Below are 18,473 nucleotides of genomic sequence, written 5' to 3' on the forward strand. Positions count from 1 at the left end.
CTTGTATATACACTGTCTTCTTAATAGGGTCAATGTTTTGTTCTTTTTAAATATTCTAACACTCAGAGTGATAATAAATGGGTTTAGCACATAGTAGGTATTTAAAAACTGTTTGTTGACTGACTGACCAATCTCTTTAATTACCTGGATTCCCTTTCTTGATACAAATTACATCAACTCTATGATGGAAGGGCTTATCTTATTTGTGCTTGTGAATCCCCAGACCCTGTATGGGCTTTATAAATATTTGTTGATGGATTAATTGATTATTCAAGGGAGCATCCTTATCAATGAGGTAACTCAAGAAGGCTTTGCAGAGACTCTAGTGTCCAGATCTAAGGAGAGAGGTCTGGTCGCACCTTGCCCTAGAGGACCACATCTGCCGTATGATATTCATTCCATTTTATGACATTTTATGACCAAAGGACTCAGATAAACTAGTTGAGTTCATTCATTTTACCAATGAGGAAATTGAGGCCCAGAGAGAGATGGAGGGACTTGATCAAAGTCATCCAGGTAGTGACAGACTCAAAATGTGATGGTTATGGTGATCTGAGTTTTCTCCTGACTATTTAATCCATGATTTTCTCAAAGAATAAGAAGAATGTGTATAATATGGACCCAGGATGTGTAGCTTGGAAGCAATCTTAGAGGGATCAGTCTTTTGCTACATGAAGGGCTGCCCTGCAGAGCACCAATCTTATTCTATGAGACTGCAGTGGACAGACCTGGGACCATTGGGTAGAAGAAACCCACAAAATGACAGCTTTCTGTTCCACATGAGGCAAGGCTATCTAACAATTAGAGATGTCTAATAATTGGAACAAACTGCCATAATAAGTAGTGAGCTCCTTTTTTTGTGGCAGTAAAAATAAACAAACAAAAACATTAAACAAAATGTATGCCCATCAACAAGAGGATGGGGGAGGGACATTTCTGTGGTTCTATGAATTTAATAGCATATTATTATACAGTAAGTATGAAGAAGTAAGAGAAACATGGGGCAATTTTGTGAACTGATGATGATTTAAATAAACAGATCCAAAAGAACAATATATGCAATCACTTCAACAATGTAAATGAAAAGATCACTAAAAGGAATCAATGATGATTCTAGAGAAGAAATAGAAACAGCAGTGATGGGGGGAGGGGAGAGCTACCAGAACAGAATGTAATATATACATGCTCAAGGTTTTTTGGTTGGTTTTTTTTTTTTGATATATGAGAGATTTTTTTTTTTTTGATATATGGGTTGAAAGGGAGGGTGTTGGTGTTTTTAAAATTTTTCTTCCTGAAATGACTGTTATTAAAGCAAAAGGCATCAGTAAATGCATTTTAAAGTTAGGTGGTAAGCCCCCTGTCACTGGAGCTGTTCAAAAAACAGAGGTAAGCTAGCACAGGGAAAGACCTTATCAGCTTTGGGGAAAGTAGAAAATTGAGTTTTCCTATCTTTAAAATGGGACTATTTTTTTTTTTGTTTTTGTAAGGCAATGGGGTTAAGTGACTTGCTCAAAGTCACATAGCTAGGTCATTATAAAGTGTCTGAGGGTGCATTTGAACTCAGGTCCTCCTGACTCCAGGGCCGGTGTTCTATCCACTGTGCCACCTAGGTGCCCCCCGTAAAATGGGAGTATTAATATCTACTCTCTCTACCTCACACAGACATTCAATCAGATACTTGAAACTGTGTCAGTGTCAGCCGAATGGCTTTTGTAGCCCGGATGTTACAGGAATTTTTGTCAATGCAAGCCTGCCCCATCCTTGTACCTGTGAACAAAGCTGAACGACTCTATCTTTATCCTGGGCCAGTTTCCCTTTGCTGGTTTAGGCCCAACGTTGCCATCTACCACAATTCGTGTACTGAGGGATCGTTTAGACTAGATGACTTCCAGGGTAAAGACCATCTCTGGTCCTTCTCTCCCCCCTTAGATTCTAGAGTGCCTTTCTTTGTTTTCTCAGCACTTTTCCCAGGATCTGGAAAACAGTAGGTGCTTCATAAACACTTGGACATTTGTTAAATGGCCACTACTGCCCTGACTACACCTGCAGCCATCCTGATCCATGTCTGGCCCCAGATGGCCCCGGAGGAGCCGTGGTACAGTCACCCCCTCCCTCAAATGCAATCCGAGTGCTAGTCCGTGGCATCTCCTCCCCTAGGACTTGGGAGAACAGGGCCAAGCAGCCGCTGCTCCTGGCCATCTCGTAGCTCGGAGGTCGCCTCCGGGGCCAACAAACTGCAATTCTTTACCTGATGATTGTGGCTGCAGGGGGCTGTTGTTGAAGGAGCAAGGGCTGAACACACGCAAGGAGCGGCTCAGCAAGGGGGTGGTGGCGCAAGGGAATGGAGAAGAGGGTGAGGGCTCCGGAGCAGGGGCCTTCTCCGCAGGGAGCCCGAGGGGCTAGGGAGCTCAGCCGGGTGTGCCCGGCTTTCTGCGACTCCCGGAGCAGAGAGGGGGCGCTTGAAGCCAACAGATGGAAGCAGCACACCTAGCCTGGCCCACACGGCCCTGTCTTCCTTAGGTAGCGCTTCCTCGCAGGTTCAGCCCGGAGGCGACACTGGGGGGTGGGGGTGGGGAGGGCCGCCGAGGGCTTCCCCTGCCTTTCCCCTTGGCCCCTGGCGTCTGGGCTGGGAGGGAGTCTCCAGCCTCGGCGGAGGCTACCTGGGCCAGTCCTTTCTTCGCTCTCCCCCCTGCCTGGTTTGGGGGGCCCCTCCGCGGACAGTTAGCAAAGCAGCAAGTGCCATGACATCAGCCCCGGGCACTTGAACTCGCCCTGAAATATTCATGCCGCTCCCCGCTCCCCTCCTCACCTGGGGCCCGGCGCGGGGGGCGCCTCGTGTGCTGCGCCCCGCAGCCGCACCCTAGGGGCGCCCGCTCGGCCGGGGGAGGAGGAGGAGGAGGAGGAGGAGGCGGAGGTGGGGGGCGTGTGGAGGGAAGGTGAGGGTAGCGTCAAGGAGGCGGGGTCTGGGGGGAGAGGGGCGGAGGAAGCGAGGGAAAGTTGCTCGTGGACTTGTGCCTGCGCTGCTGGGCGAGGACCGGGCTGGCAGGCGGCGATGCTTTCCCGGAGGGCTGCTCCGACGGCAGAGGGGCCCTGAGCCGGGGCCGGGGGCGCGGCCGCCTCACTCCGCCCGGGGGGCCCCGGGGGGACATGTCCAGCGGCGGCCCGGGGCTCCAGGACCCCCGATCGGAGCGCCCGCCCTGCTTGCGCTCGCCGCGGTCCTGAAGTTGCGGCCGGCGGGGAGTCCTCGCCCTGCCCGGAGCCCCCGGCGGTGCCGCCTCCCTCCCGCCGGGCAGCGGCGGCGCCGGCCCAGAGAGGCTCCCGGCCTGGGGCCATCGGGGCGGCGGCGGAGGACGGACAGCAGCGGAGGAGACCCCTGCGGCGCGGCGCTCCCGACCTGACGGTACAGTCGAGGAAGGCAACTTGCCGGCTCCCCGCCCCACGCCCTCCCCCAGCTCCCGCGGGCCCCGGCCACCTCTCCCCGCCGAAAAGCCTAGAAAGTTGCAGCGCCCGGCCCGGCCCGGCCCGGCCCGGCCCGGCCGCCAACCACTTGTTCCGGAGCCCCCGGCCCTCCCTGGGGAGGGGGGTGCGCGCGCCTCTTGGCTCTCTGCGCTCCGGGGGCCCCCGGCCGCCTGGCACTCAGCCCCCGCCCGGGCCTGGCCAGGCTCGTGTGCCCTTCCTCCCCCGAGCGCGGCCGGGGAGGCCGGAGCCGGAGCCGGAGCCGGGCGGGCCGGGGGGCTGGCGAGCGCACTACGGCAACTTGGCGGCGCTGGGAACTCTGCCTCCCTCTGCTCTGGATTGGGAAGCGGAGAAACTTCCTCCCCTTTCCCCACCCGCGGCTGCCCGGTTCTCAGCCCCGAGCTCGTGCGCGTGGGGGCGGCACTGGCTAGCCCCCTCGGGGGGCAAGGACGAGGCGAAGAGCCCGGCTCCATGCGTGAGCAGCCGCGTCGCCCTCCTGCCCCCGCGCCTGCCCGCCTGCTTCCTTCCCTTTCCTTAGTCTCTCTCCTTCCCAACTCGGGCACCGCGGAGTGGGAGAACGGGGCGGGGCGGCGCAGCGGTGCCCCACACCTGGGCAGCCCTGGAGGGTCTCCGGCTGCCAGAGGCGAGCGTCCCTCCCTCCGTTAGAGGTGGGTGCCGCCGGCCAAGGGAACCGCTCCTTTTGGGCCGCTGTGCTCGGCGGGCATCCTCGGAACACATCCGTGGGGGCTGAGGGCGGCTAGCTCCGGGGCTGCCGTGGCTTGTCCTAAGGGTTCCCGGGGAGTCAGGGCAGATCAATGGCACGGTGCTTCCTTGGCCCCCCTCCTGGAGGCGGCAGCAGCAGCAGGAGGAGGAGGTGCCCATCTGGATCATAAGTTTGTATTTTAAAGAATTTAACAAGTGGCCACTTGGACCTGCCAGTTGGCAAATAGAGAGCAAACCGGGTGCCCTTGGGGCCGCTGCTAGCCTCTCTGGTCACACCAGTCACCTGCAGACTCCACCCTCCCCCACTTTGAACCTTTCCACAGGGAACCACATCATTGATGTTCTTACCCCTCCCCCAGAAGAAGGAATGAACTCGCTTGGAGTGGGGTGAGGGTGGGGATGGGAGCAGGGAAGCCTCACAATCTCATCTCCATAACTTGGGACAGAGCCTTCCTCTGTAGGAATGCGTTTTCTCTATCCATATCAATCCTTAGATGTGTTCTAACATCCACCCAATGCAATCACAAACCTTCCCTTTCTCCCACCTCCATAATTTCAGAAAGACCCTTCCTCGGTAGAAATAATTTTTTTTCCTCTCCCCATACCTATCCCTAGATTTGTTCTACTTTTTGCATCCACCCTACCCCATCACAAAGCTTCCCTTTGATTCTAAAACAGCTGACCAATATTCAGGTTTCTGGGTTTGTGCTTGAGTGGGTTTTTGTGATTTGGGGTTTAAGGGAAATCCAGGGAGAAGGAAGCACTGGGTAATGATGTTTGTCCACTGCTTTAAAGAAATTGTGGGAAGTCAGCGATGGGGCCATTGGGGGTTTATTTCCAAGCACTAGTCTGAACCAAGTGATGAGAGAGATGGGCCTATAGGCAAGGTTGAAACTGGCAGAGTGGCTTCCTTTTACTTACAAAGATATAAGAAAGAACCCTCTTGGTATTCACTACATTGGTGTCAGGGTTGTGGTAGGGGATGACAGACCATTTTCCTGGGCTGGAGATGTTCCACCACATTTGAGAACAGGGTGACATCTATGACTCTACTTCTGTGGCCATCATGAGAGAACACAGGGCAGGAAGGGGAAGGAAAGGACAAAGGATGTTTGTGTGTGTGTGTGTGTGTGTGTGTGTGTGTGTGTGTGTGTGTGTGTCTGTGTCTGTGTGTGTCTGTGTCTGTGTCTGTGTGTGGTAGAACAGAACACTCTAGTCTAATCCTAGATCTCTAGAGTTTTCTCCTTCTACCCAGACCCCAAGGATCCATTTTGATTTTCCCCACCTGAGCATGTCCACTATTCAAAGTCTATTTGATATTATCTGAAGCCACTTGGAAGGCTCCATTGCCTCCAAATACCTGCCCTACCGGAGTGCTTTAAATTCCACCACTAGAAACCCATTCCTTTGGCATGCCCATTTGAAAAAATTCTTTCAAAAAATGTTGCTTCTTCAGGATAGAGTAAGAAATCAAGATCTAATCCTTAGTATGAAAGAGTCATCCCTCCAATGGGTATGATTTTAAGGGTGGAGATGAACTGCAGAAAAGGGAGGAGGCAAAAATGAACTTTGTCTTTTATGATTTTGCCAAGGCTGACTTCAGTTTCCCTGTCATGCCCTGGAATTGGGGTTGATAAAAGTGAAGGCCAGCTACTATACCCATCACCCCCCCCCATTGTGTCCTTTTACTGTGCCCATGGCTAGATAATTCAAAGCTGATCTCTCTGAGCTGCCACAGAGATAGAAGCAGATGCCCATTAGTTCTTGTGGGTCCCCATGGAGTACAGGTACAATGAAGCCACCTGAACTGCAAAGGGGGATTCGTGAGAGAAGGTGGGAATGAGAAAGATTGGATCTCCATCCTGAAAATGGGATGTTCTTTGTGCGACTAGAAGGAGGCAAAGCATGTGGATGTTTCCTGTCGATTTCCATAAGAGGAAGAAATTTCAAACATACCCTTTGCTCTCATCAGTCTTTCCCCAGTTTCCTCCTCTCCTGGTGGAATGGCCCATTAATAATGTCTCATGAGAGCCACAGCTCTTTTGCAAAAGGAGATGTTGGCATGTTGGAGTCCATCATGCCTTCAAGTGGCACAGTCTGTCACTTCTTTTAAATGTCTGAATTTCCCTCCAGGGAATGTATAATGGCCTGGCTGAGGGTGCTGACAAAGAACTGGGGTTCAGGAGAGCTTTGAACATGATACCAACCTGCTATCATTTTCTTTTTCCTTGCTTCCTATCCCACAGATGTGGGTGAGCTAAAGAGTAGGGTAGCATTGTTGTCCAGAGTCTTCTGGAAAGATAGGGACCCTCTCATCCTCTTGAGTCTCCTGAGGTTGGAATGAGAAAACTGGATCTTGAAACAGTAGGAAGGATTTAGAAGATGTTGAAAAAACAATTTCCTGATGGTAAAGGTGGTGGGGCTCAACTTCAGAAGCCAACAGATACTAAAATAGTTGGGGCTTTCTAAGTGGGATAGTCCAAGCACTGCCAAGAATGATGTTTGTCCTTCATTATCAAAGAAGACCATGACATCAGATGATGACTGAGCCACCTAGCCGCCCTTACTGCCAAGAATACTCTGTAGGAGTACAACTATGTGGTGCAGTGGATAGAGCACTGGTCTTGGAGTCAGGAGGATCTGAGTTCAAATCCAACGTGAACACTTACTACTTACTTAGCTGTGTAATCTTGAGTAGGGCACTTAACCCCATAGCCTTGCAAAAATAATAATAAAAAGAACACTCTATAGGGTCCTTTGAGATGATGTGGAAAGAGCAGAATGAAGGAGGTTGTGTTCAGATCTACAGGTAGAAAGCAATCTTTTTACAAAATGGAAAAAAGAACTGGCTAAGTATAGAGAATTATTCAGGGGCTTATAGACAAAGGTAAAAAAAATCCTTTATTGATTTGAAAAGCAATGAGCTAAAATTCTCTCACTGCATTTTAAACTCAAAAGTTTTAAAAATTAATTTCAATATTTTAAACATAGTGTTAATTAAATGAAGATTAAAAAAGCCCAACACCTTGATTGTCTTCATTTTGAGACTGAAAATGCTTAAAAATTTAATGCTGATATATTTTAAGCCTGAATCAAGTACCTCTCTGCACCTGGGCAGGTCCTATCTGCCATATGATAGGTGGGCAGGATCATTTGCAAATGATATAGTTTCTGTCGACCTTAATTCAACATTTATTAACAGCCTTCTTTGTGAGACGTACTCATGGTGTTAGGCAATCCAATTCCATAAGTATTTATGAAGTAATCACTATATATCATAGGCAGGAACTAGATAATGGGGATAAAAAGACGAAGTTAAACCATTTCTCCTTTCAGGGAGCTTTCATTCTTTCGGAAGTGAGGTGGCAGAGAGAAAATATGCAAATTCAAAATTAAATGCAAAAGCAAAATCATTTCTGAGGGAAAGGCATTACTAGTTTAACCTGAAGGACAGTTGACCTCCGAATGAGATCTGGAGGGTACAATGTAAGGAATAAGACATGAGAGGAATGGGAATGACTGGGTGGGGATGAGGAAGCAGGGAGCAGTGGCTAGCAAATATTTCTTAGAAATAAACTACCTGAAACTTAGGATCACAAGAACTCTTCTGGGGCCATGGCATGATGCACCATCCTTCCTTTTTCAGAAGCAATGGGAATGTGATAAAAGAGATAATGTTAAAAAACCCCAACAAATTGGTTCTTACCCTCCTTGAATTTGTGATCTAATGGGATGAATGGCTAGGACTGTGCTAGAAGAACTTTTCTAAATAGGTTTCTCTCCCTAGAAGTCCAGTGTGTGTAGTAATAGTTGAGGCAAAATCATGTAATTGTGAGGAAAGACCATAGGGTCCACCTATCTTACTTATGGAATATAGTTATAGCTTGAATTTCAGCTTTTGCCTTTGACCATCATCTTTCATTGAATTCCCTGGTTCACAATGAGCATTTCTCCAGGAATTGAACAAGACAGTATTTCTCTTTAAGCCTCAATTTCCCCTTCTGTAAAAATGTTTGCATTGGACTTGATGGTCTTTCAGGTCACTTCTAATAGAAATTTTATTTTATTTTCTAATTACATGCAATAGTAGTTTTTCAACATTCATCCATTTACAAATTTATGCTTTCCATATTTTTCTACCATTCTTCCTTCTCTCCCCCTTCCCCATGGTGGTGAACAGTCTGGTAAAAAGTGCATGAAAAGTCACTTCTGGATGTAATGCTTCCTAATGATAAGCCAACAGTTCTGAACTGAGTCAAGGAGACTAGAGGCTTTAATGAATGATCATTAATATGATCTGGTTAGTACTTGGAATGGACTTTTTCTCATCTTTGATGAAGAGTTGAAGAATTAAAATTCTAGACCTAACTCTGCCACTTTACATATAATGTCATTTCTCTGGGTCTCAGAAGAGGGTAGACTGGAGAATCCACCACATGTTCTGACATATTATGGGTCTATGATTGCATCTCTGTTGATTGCTTTAGTTAAAGATCAAGATTGGCTAATTAATTGACCTGTCCAAGGCTTTTGCCATGTTCTTTCTACGTCCAGTGATTAATTTTCTTGGAATCTGGAATTTGAATCCAGTGTTCTTTTCCACTGCCACAGGCTGACCTTCTTTAGTCTTTAAAGACTTAGTAGCATGATATGCTTCAAATTGGGGTGTTCTGTTTTGTTTGCTTCGATACAGAGACAGGAACAGCTACACAGTGAATACTTCACTATCAGTGATCAAATCCTGAGATATTAGGAGAGCTTCAGGATAGGAAGGGGCCCCAGCACTTTCCCCATAATAAGAGGATTGAAACCATGTCCTATAGGAACCAGTTGATTGTTTAGCCCAAAGAAGAACAGATTTAGAGGCAACTGAATAGCCAGCCATCTTCAAGTATTTGAAAGACTATATAATTAGAAAGGTATTATATTTGCTAGACTGGACCCCAGAAGCAGGAACTAGGATTAATAGATAGTCATTGCAGAAAGGCAGATTTTGGTTTGATTTAGGAGAAAGCTTGGAGCTGTGAATAGAGTCAGGAGGATTTGAGTTCAAAACTCATCTTAAACACTTCCTAGCTGTGTGACCCTGGTCAAGTCATTTCATCCAGTTTACTCCAGTTCCTCATTTATAAAATGAGCTTGAGAAAGAAATGGCAAACCACTCCAGTATCTTTGCCAAGAAACTCCAAATAACATCATGAAAAGTTGGACATGACTGAAGAACAACAAAAATGAGGGACATGTCTGAGTAATTAGAGGGGTTTCGATGGGAAATGAGTTCTCTCTGGAAGTAATGAACTTCCATTTACTAGAGATCTTAAAGCGAGTCTAGATGATAATTTATTGGTGATAGCATCATGGGATTCTGGTTCAGATTTGGGTTAGAGCAGATAACCCAAAAAGGTTCCTTCGAACTCAGGTGCTTGTGATGTTTTTACTAGTAAAACCAACATAATTTTTCGTCTGAGGAGAGAAGATAAAAACCTTCCTGAGAAGTCACAAGATATCGAGCTAAGAATTCAGCATTCGATTCAGGTTCAAGGTTCACAGTTTTCACAATTTGTGAGCCTCTAGTGGGTATTAAAATGCTTTCAATTCTTTAGAATGTTAGAGGGACAAATCTATCCTTTACTTGGAAAGTTAGCAGTAACAATTATCCTGGATTCTTGGAGGGAGAAGGGAATGATGTTTAATGACTTGGGAAAAGTAAACCACTTTTCATTCCTAAAGCCAGTGGTTGGGTCCGCAAAACATAATCATAGAGTCACAGAGTCATAGAATGTTAGAATTGGAAGACCCCCTAAAAGAGCACCTAAGTCTGTCTTACCAATGAGGAAAAGGAGGAGCAGAGAACTCCAGTGCATTGTTCCAAGTTCATGCTTAGTTCTGGGCAGGATGAGAGTCTTATATATGGCAACTTCCTTTAAAACACACACCTATACCTAAAGCCCCTGAACATCCATTTTGAAAAAAACAAAGGCCTTTGAAATGATCATTTCCCTTTTAGATCAAATAAAAAAAGACATGCACAAGAAGTCAATAGGCTTGGGTCTGGTCTGATCTGGGTGGTTTTCTCCAAGCTACATTCTCTATATTTCACTTTCTCCATTTGTAAAACAAGGGCTTGTAAAACTAGTAGTTTCTAAGATTGCTTTAAGTACCTAGAAACCAAGTCACCATTTAGAGTAGACTCAGCTTAGCACTGGGATGATATTTGCGGTGGAACAAGGAAGCTGTAATTTGGGAGCCACTGAGGGTGAGGGAGCAAGAATGAAGGGGAATTGGGGGCAGATGGACTGTCTTATCAGTCTTTCTTCTCTTTCCCCACAAATAATAGTAGCACATAGTCACTAGATGAAGCCAGGATGGGTTTTCCCAAAGAGGCTTCTTTTCAGTTTTGTTCTCTTCACCTTCTCTTTTTCAGTCTCAGGGATATAATGATGATAAATAATCGGTTTTCATGGATCAAGAGGCCACAAATCCCCATATCTTGGAGCACACAACCAATAAACCATGCTGGAACCTGACCAAACTGTGGCCTACAATCACCCAGACATAACATTGGTCCATAAAACTTAAGAGCAACATCTTTAATAGATGTGACCATACCAAATATTCAGGATCTTGGAGGTGTCTCTCATGAAAAGTTTATCCTGGGGGATGAGATCAAAACCATCCTGGAACAGAGTGAGGTTCCTATCAGTCCTCTTGACCTGTCTGCCAGTAGAGTCATCCTAAGGATGTAGGGATATGGATGCTTTCAGTGTGCCTACAGATATCAAGCTTACAAGCTGATACTTTTATTTAACTCACACCCCTGCCCTTGCCATGTAAGGGAGTTCATAGAACATTAAGAATAATAACAGAACAGTGGTCCCAGGACCACTTAATATGAAGTTTATTAAAAATGAGAATGAAATAATAAAAGTAACAATAACAATTTTGTAATAATACTTTGTAATAAATAATAATTATATATGGTTTTAGATTTTTTGAAATCACTTTCACAATGGTGTCCCATTTGGTTCTCAGAACAGAGGCTGGGAATAGAGCACTGAGTCTGGAGTCAGGAAGACAAGTTCAAATCCAGTCTTAGGCACTAATTAATTGTATGACCTTGAGTAAGCCCCTTAATTTGTGCTTCAGTTTTCTCACCTGTAAAAGGAGGATAATAAAAGGACTGACTTCCCAGGTTGGTGATGAGGGTCAAATGAGATCATATTTGCCAAGTCATTTATAACAGTGGTACCAGGTAAGAAATATATAAATTCTCCTCTTTCTTCCTCCTCTTCTCCTCTTCTTTCTCTTCCTCTTTTGTCTTCTTCCTTCCCTCCCTCCTCCTCTTCTTCCTTCTTTTTCTCCTTCCCTTCTTTCTCCTCCTCCTCCTCTTTTTCCTTCTCTTTCTCCTCTTCCTTTGTAGTGGATTGGGCAAAAACTATTTACCATATTTTGGGAAAGAGAAAACTGAGATATAGACTTACCTAAGGTCGTATGCATCAAGTTAGCTGTAAAATTGCACCTAGAACTCCTTCAAATTCAATGGATTCTACAGATGAGGAACAGACCCAGGGAGATGATGAACCTTTTCCAAGATTATTCTGGTGGTTAATAATAGAACCAGGCCTGGAACCCAGGGATTCTGACTCCAAGTCTAAAGTTCTTGAAACTTCATTTCACCATCCAAAAGGGGAATGAGGTTGGTACCTAGCCTGGAACCCCTCCTTGCTGTCTTGTTTTGCTCCCTTCTTCATGAATGGGGAAACAAGCTCAAGAGCAGAACTCAAAACTGCCCTCCTCCAAAATACTCACATCAACTGAGCTCCCAATTTAGTGGTTCCTGGGTTTTCTCTTTATGGGAAACAAGTGAAGTGTAGAAACTGGAAGAATAATTAGTGATCCATGAACATAAGCACATAGACACACATACAGACACACTATACACCATGCAAACTACCACATACCAAACAGACACAGCACACAAAGCAACATATAACACAACAAATACACATATATCATATCATATCATACACAGACATACCACATAAGGCAATGCACACACATAAACACACACACACACACACACACACACACACACACACACCCCATACACATATACTAACTACACCACATGCAGCACATACACCCTCCCCCTCAACAGACACATCTTTCTTATTGGTGGATGATTCCACTACCTTTTCTGAGCTCATTCTATGGCAAAAAATTAGGTTTAACTCCACATCTCCTGCTTAATTATGATTTTTTTTAAAGTGATGGATGAGACAGCTTCAGAAGAGAAGGGAATTTCAGCATTTTTGTGGATTTTTTTTTGTTTTTTCAAGGCAATGGGGTTAAGTGACTTGCCCAAGGTCACACAGCTAGCTAACTATTAGGTGTCTGAGGCCGGATTTGAACTCAGGTTCTCCTGACTCCAGAGCCAATGCCATATCCACTGTGCCATTTAGCTGTCCCTGAGGATTTTTTAGTTTCTTCGTTCTAAAAGGTGATGTTTTTATAGGAATGAGGAACCATGAGCATTAATGAATCAAATCAATAAACTGTTCCCACCCTTTGACCCAGTAATTTGACTACACCCTTGTGCATATACTCCATTGGGTTCAATGATAGTCAGAAAAATCATATATTATAATAGATGATTCTCAATTCAGAGCAGACAATGGGGCCATTGGGGTCTTCTTCTGTTAGGATGGTAACTCCTTGATTCAGTTTATATTCCTATTATACTATTCCTACATAGTGTGTCTTAATAAATGTTTGCCTGTCAGTTGTTGAAAGGATAATATGAGTGCATGTTTCCCTTTTTTATCCATTTCCATTATTTATGCCCCTATTAACCCCTGTGGAGTAGGAAGTTCATCTCTGTGAGGGTTAGTCTATTATTATAAAGGTTTTTGTTTGGACAGCAATGGACAGTCAGTCACATCAATAACATGCAGGATCCTAGAGAAACTCAAAACTTTGAGGAAGTAGCTCTAGGATTGGAGTCTTTCAAATATAATAGAGGGTTTGCTAGGTCTCTTATTAAGGATTGGAGGAGATATGCCTTAAAAGAAATAATGTTAGAATGACCTTTGTGTCCTACGTTGTGGTTACTCTTGAGTGTACTTTATTCAACTCTGCTTTGAAAGGTCTGTGGTTTCCATCAACAATTCCTCTACTAACTAAAGTGAAGACATGCTCTTGTTTAGTAACTGATTTCATTAGTTACGGCGGCCAAGGAAAACTTCAACTGGTGGCCACCACTCAGGGTGACAAGCATCTTTCCTCTTACCTGGGCTTGTTCTTTAAGGAAGGCCAGGTAGCTTGGAACTGGAACTCGGTGGGTACAACTTCTCAGACTCCAAGGTTATCTCCATAGCATGGCAAGGCATCTGAGGATTTGAGTGGAGGACCTTGAATGTAAGCTTTTCTTGCTACAGAGGCTCAATTGCTAAATGACCATTATCTCCATTACAGAAAGTCAGAATTGAATAGCAGTTGAAAGACATTTTAGTTATAACATCTTTAGTTTCTTTCTAAGCCAAGCTCAGATTCTATCTCCCAGATGACACCTTTCCTGCTCTCTCCCCTTCACCCTAATTGTTAGTCTTCTCTCTGTATTAAAATTATGTTGTATTACTTTGCAGGAACACACATGGATGTATATCTCTAAGTAAAATACAAATCTATAATATAATTAATAACAATCTAATTAATATCAATAAAATAATAAGCACATAACATACACTATGACAAAAATAATAAATTAATCATAAATATTAAATTATATATGTTGTATTCCCCCAGTAGAATAATAAACTCCTTGGGAATACACATTTTTTTCCCTCTTTTGTCTTCATATTTTCAGTGCCTAGACAATTTGCATGTAGAAAGTGCTTAATACACATTTGCTTGGAAAAAAACTACATTAATCCTTGGGGCAGTTATGTGGCACAGTGGATAAAACACTGGCCCTGGAGTCAGAAGGACCTAAGTTCAAATCCAACCTCAGACACTTAATAATTACCTAGTTGTGTGATCTTGGGCAAGTCACTCAACCCCATTGTCTTACAAAAACCAAAAAAAACCACCCATTAATCAAATCTTGTTTTCCAGATGAGAAACTGAGTCCCAGAGATTTGTCCAAGGATACACAGTGCTGGTGGCAGAACCTGGGACTGGAAATCATACTTTGGTCCTGGACTGTTTTCTTTCTTTCTACTATGGTGACTTTTATGTCCTTGTCTGTTTTTGAACCCACAGTATATTCAAGTATTCATCTTAGCAGAATATGAGTGATAGACTTTAGTGGGTCAGAAGCCACTGTCTGCTTGCCTTTAAATGGGCATTCCTTCAGTTCATTGTGCCTGGCTTATAGGGATTTCCAGCCAAGATCTGATCTGGTTTTCTTAGTCAGGCCAGTGAGGTTATAAAGAACCGTGGTCCAGGGATCAGGAAAAATGGGACTTGACTTAGTTACGGAACCTAAAATTCATTTTAATCATTTACAGTAAGCAAGGGTTGGACTAGACACACTCTAAGTTTTCTTTATGCTTTAAAATTTTATAATTTTACAAAATTTTTTGGCTGCTATCACTGGCCTTCAGACAGTCAACTATAAGTTTTGTTTGTCTTCTCTTTTGAGAGGCAATCAGGTTAAATGACTTGACCAGGATGACATAGCTAGTAAGTGTCTGAGATCAAATTTGAACTCAGGTCCTCTGATTCTAGATCAAGTGTTCTATCCATGAACCGCCTAGTTGTCTCACTATGAATTTTCTATGACAAAGTTTTAGCCCCATGCTAGTCTTGAGTTCTGTCTCTGCCATTTGGCTAGGGTAGCATATGATTAGAGCTACAAACCTAGAAGGTACTCCAGGTCTCTTTAGACTATTTTATCATGTATCCTAATCCCTTCATTTTAAATTTATTTTTTAAAAACAGTCTATTTATATCCTATTTTTACACTGATGTCACTTCCCAATGAAGTGACACCCCAGAATTTCCCATTGTGACAAGGAAGCAAAAGAAATCAATACATTAGCCATACTTGAAAAGTATGCCCCAATCCGCACCTGTAGTCCACTGTCTCTCTGTACTAAAAAACAGTTATCCCCTTCAGTTCTCTGTGGGTATAGTCTATTATCTGTTGTTTAGTCATTTTCCCTCATGTCCAGCTCTTAGAGATTCCATTTAGAGTTTTCTTGGAAAAGATACTGGAGTGGTTTCTCCAACTAATTTTACAGAGGAGGAAACTAAAGCTAACAGGATTAAGTGACTTGCTCTAGGTCACACAGCTAGTGTCTGAGGCTGAATTTGAACTCAGGTCTTTCTGACTCCAGGCTTGATGCTTTATCCATTGTGCCTACTAGTTGCCTCAAGTTAATATTTAACCCTTTCAATGAACAGATAAGGAAACTTGAGACCCAGAGTGATTTCCTCAACATCACATGCATAAAAAGTGGTAGAGTCAATATTTTAATGCACATCCTTTAACTCATGTTCTTTCGACTATAAGTTGACCATATTTTAATATTAACTTCAGCTAAGCATGATGTTTCCTAAAATTGAATCAATGTCTTTTGTATTCTTTGCCATTTGTGCTCTGCTTCCTTTGATTAATACAAATTATCTGAGAGTTTGGAGGACATCCTTTTGGAACATCCATGTAAAATGGAGTGGGGAGGATGAGGATGTGAGCAAGGATAATCTATACCTAGGAGATATGTATATGCTGCAATACTTCCTTAGGATATCTCTGAACTCCTTGCTTATTTGATTCACTACAGTTTTTCTTTCTTCATCTATCTCTGTTCAGGATTCTGGGCTTACCTCCACTGATCTCACCTCAAGAAGTAAGCTCAGCCTTTAATGCAAAATAAGACCTGAATGTTGAGGATTGCTAAATTGTTAAACCTACCATATGTTAATTGTTTGAGGCAAATGGAATGAGATCTCTAGTCTGGGACTACCCAATCTAAAGAGGGCTGCCCACCTGGGCTGTGGAAACTGGAGCTGGGTCCTTAAAGGAGGGTGGCCATGAATTATTCAGTGGCAACCTGTTAAATAGGTGACCTTGTTGCACCAATATATTTCACAGCCTGGGGAGTGGGGAGACATTTTGGAAGGCCCTGGTGTTACAAGAGATGGTATTTTGGTTTGGTGTGTGGAAGTGTTGCTCCTTTTAATATAGCATACTTTAATTTTTTTTGTTCCTCATTCTGTTTCTATTGCCAAGGATTTGAAAGCTCAGCTTTTTTCCCCATTTCTGAGTTTGACCTAGATGGTATCTGTTGTATATGTTCATGTGAGCACCTGGGTATGTTCACCCCTAAGGATGTACCTCATGCCCCTCAAGGTGACAATTGTTCTCTACTGGGACATCACACATTTCTTAAGTGCCTGCGCTGGTGTTGAATCTCTGCTCTGCTACTTACTTCTTTTATGACCCTGGGCAGGTCACTTCTTTTCTCTGGGCCTCACTTATAAAATGAAGTGTTTGCCCTATATTCTGAAATCCTGGCCCTCTGCTATTCTGGGTGCTGTCCTTTCAGAACTCTTCAGAGCAGCTTGATAGGCAGTTATCCTATGAGATGACTTCCTTCAAGCAGATTCTGAAAAGAGACCACATCAGTTTAGGAGGTCACAGGTGCTTTGACTTTCTTTAAATGCCACTGGACTCTTTTTTTGTGTTGTAGTTATCATTTCTTGTCTGAGAAAGAGAACACAATAAATGTATAAATTATTTCCTCAAATTTTTTTTTTCATTTTTAAATAATTGCATTACAGTGGCTTATAGAATGAAGTATTTAAGAGAAGTACTACTGATTTCTTTGCCTTACTTCTCAATTTTGGTTATCACTTTTTTTTTAGTTTTTGTAAGGCAGTGGGGGTAAGTGACTTGCCCAAGGTCACACAGCTAGGCAATTATTAAATGTCTGAGATCGGATTTGAACTCAGGTGCTCCTGACTCCAGGGTCAGTGCTCTATCCACTATGCTACCTAGGTGCCCCCACTTACTTTTTTTTTAATCAAGTATTTATTTTCTCCTCTTCACCCACTAAAAAAAAAGGAAAAGAAAAAAGGAATTTGATACTGGACCCTTGAATCATATAAACATAATCAAGAAAAACAAATTCCCAGATTAGCCATGTCCAAAAATGCATGTCATTCTTATTATTAATCTATGACCTCTTTTTAGCTTGAGTTGGGCAACAATCTTCATCAATCCTCTAGAATCATAGTTAATCAAAATTTCTCGAGTCTTTGAGAATTATATCTTTGCTGCAGTATCATTGTTTATAACTATACCTTTTTTCTTCTCACTTCACTCTGCATCAGTTCATATTTTCCCAGGTGTCTCTGAAATGCTCTTCCTTTTTCAATGATATTCCATTATGTTCACATATCATAATTTGTTCAGCTATTCTCTAGTTGATGGATGTCCCCTGACTTCAGTTTCCAATTCTTAGCCCCTAAAAAAAAGAGCTGCAAGAAGTTTTGCAAATTTAGAATATTCTCCTTCTTTCTTTGATCTCTTTGGGATATAGACCTAATTCTGATATTGATGGGTCAAAGGGCATGAATTTTAGCAAATTTTTGGCATAATTCTAATTCCTGATTGACTAGACTAGTTCTCACCTCCACAAGCAATGCATCAATGTGCCCATTTTCCTTTAGTCCCACCAACATTTGTCATTTACTTTTTATTTTGGTCAGCTTCATTCATCTGGTAGAGTGGAGCTGATAATTCTGAAAATGATAATGATAATTCTGAAAAGAGACCACATCAGTTTAGGAGGTCACAGGTGCTTTTGACTTTCTTTAAATGCCACTGGACTCTTTTTTTGTGTTGTATTTATCATTTCTTGTCTAAGAAAGAGAACACAATAAATGCATAAAGATATTGCAAGGCAATAGGGTTGTGACTTGCCCAAGGTCACACAGCTAAGTTAGTATTAAGTATCAGAGACTGGATTTGAACTTAGATCTTCTGACTCCAGGACTGGCACTCTATCTACTGTGCCATCTAACTGACCCCCTGATTATTGCTTCTTAATGATTTATCTTTTAATACATAAAAAGTTTTATACACATATGTGTGTATTAAGGGTAAATATATAATATAAAGAGTACATATAATATAGGGTACATATATTACATAAAATGTATATATATAATATAAATAATAGTATGATTTAATATATAAACTCCTGATAAGAGGCAGTGCAATATAAGAAAGAGAATGTGATTTCAATCCAGAATGTCAATATGACCTTGAGTAAGTCATTTAACCT

General features: G+C 43.2%; 1 protein-coding gene across 1 annotated transcript in view; it reads left to right on the forward strand.

Moving 5' to 3' along the window:
• Window positions 1-3,357: 3,357 nt before the first annotated feature.
• Window positions 3,358-18,473, forward strand: part of LOC141522654 (cadherin-23-like) — a 420,576-nt gene continuing 405,460 nt past the window's right edge. Inside the window, exon 1 of the mRNA XM_074236182.1 lies at window positions 3,358-3,400. The gene's annotated coding sequence lies outside the window, so the exon portion shown is untranslated. The remainder of the gene's footprint in view (window positions 3,401-18,473) is intronic.

This window comes from Macrotis lagotis, chromosome 4 (assembly GCF_037893015.1).
Source record: "Macrotis lagotis isolate mMagLag1 chromosome 4, bilby.v1.9.chrom.fasta, whole genome shotgun sequence".
NCBI lineage: Eukaryota > Metazoa > Chordata > Mammalia > Peramelemorphia > Peramelidae > Macrotis > Macrotis lagotis.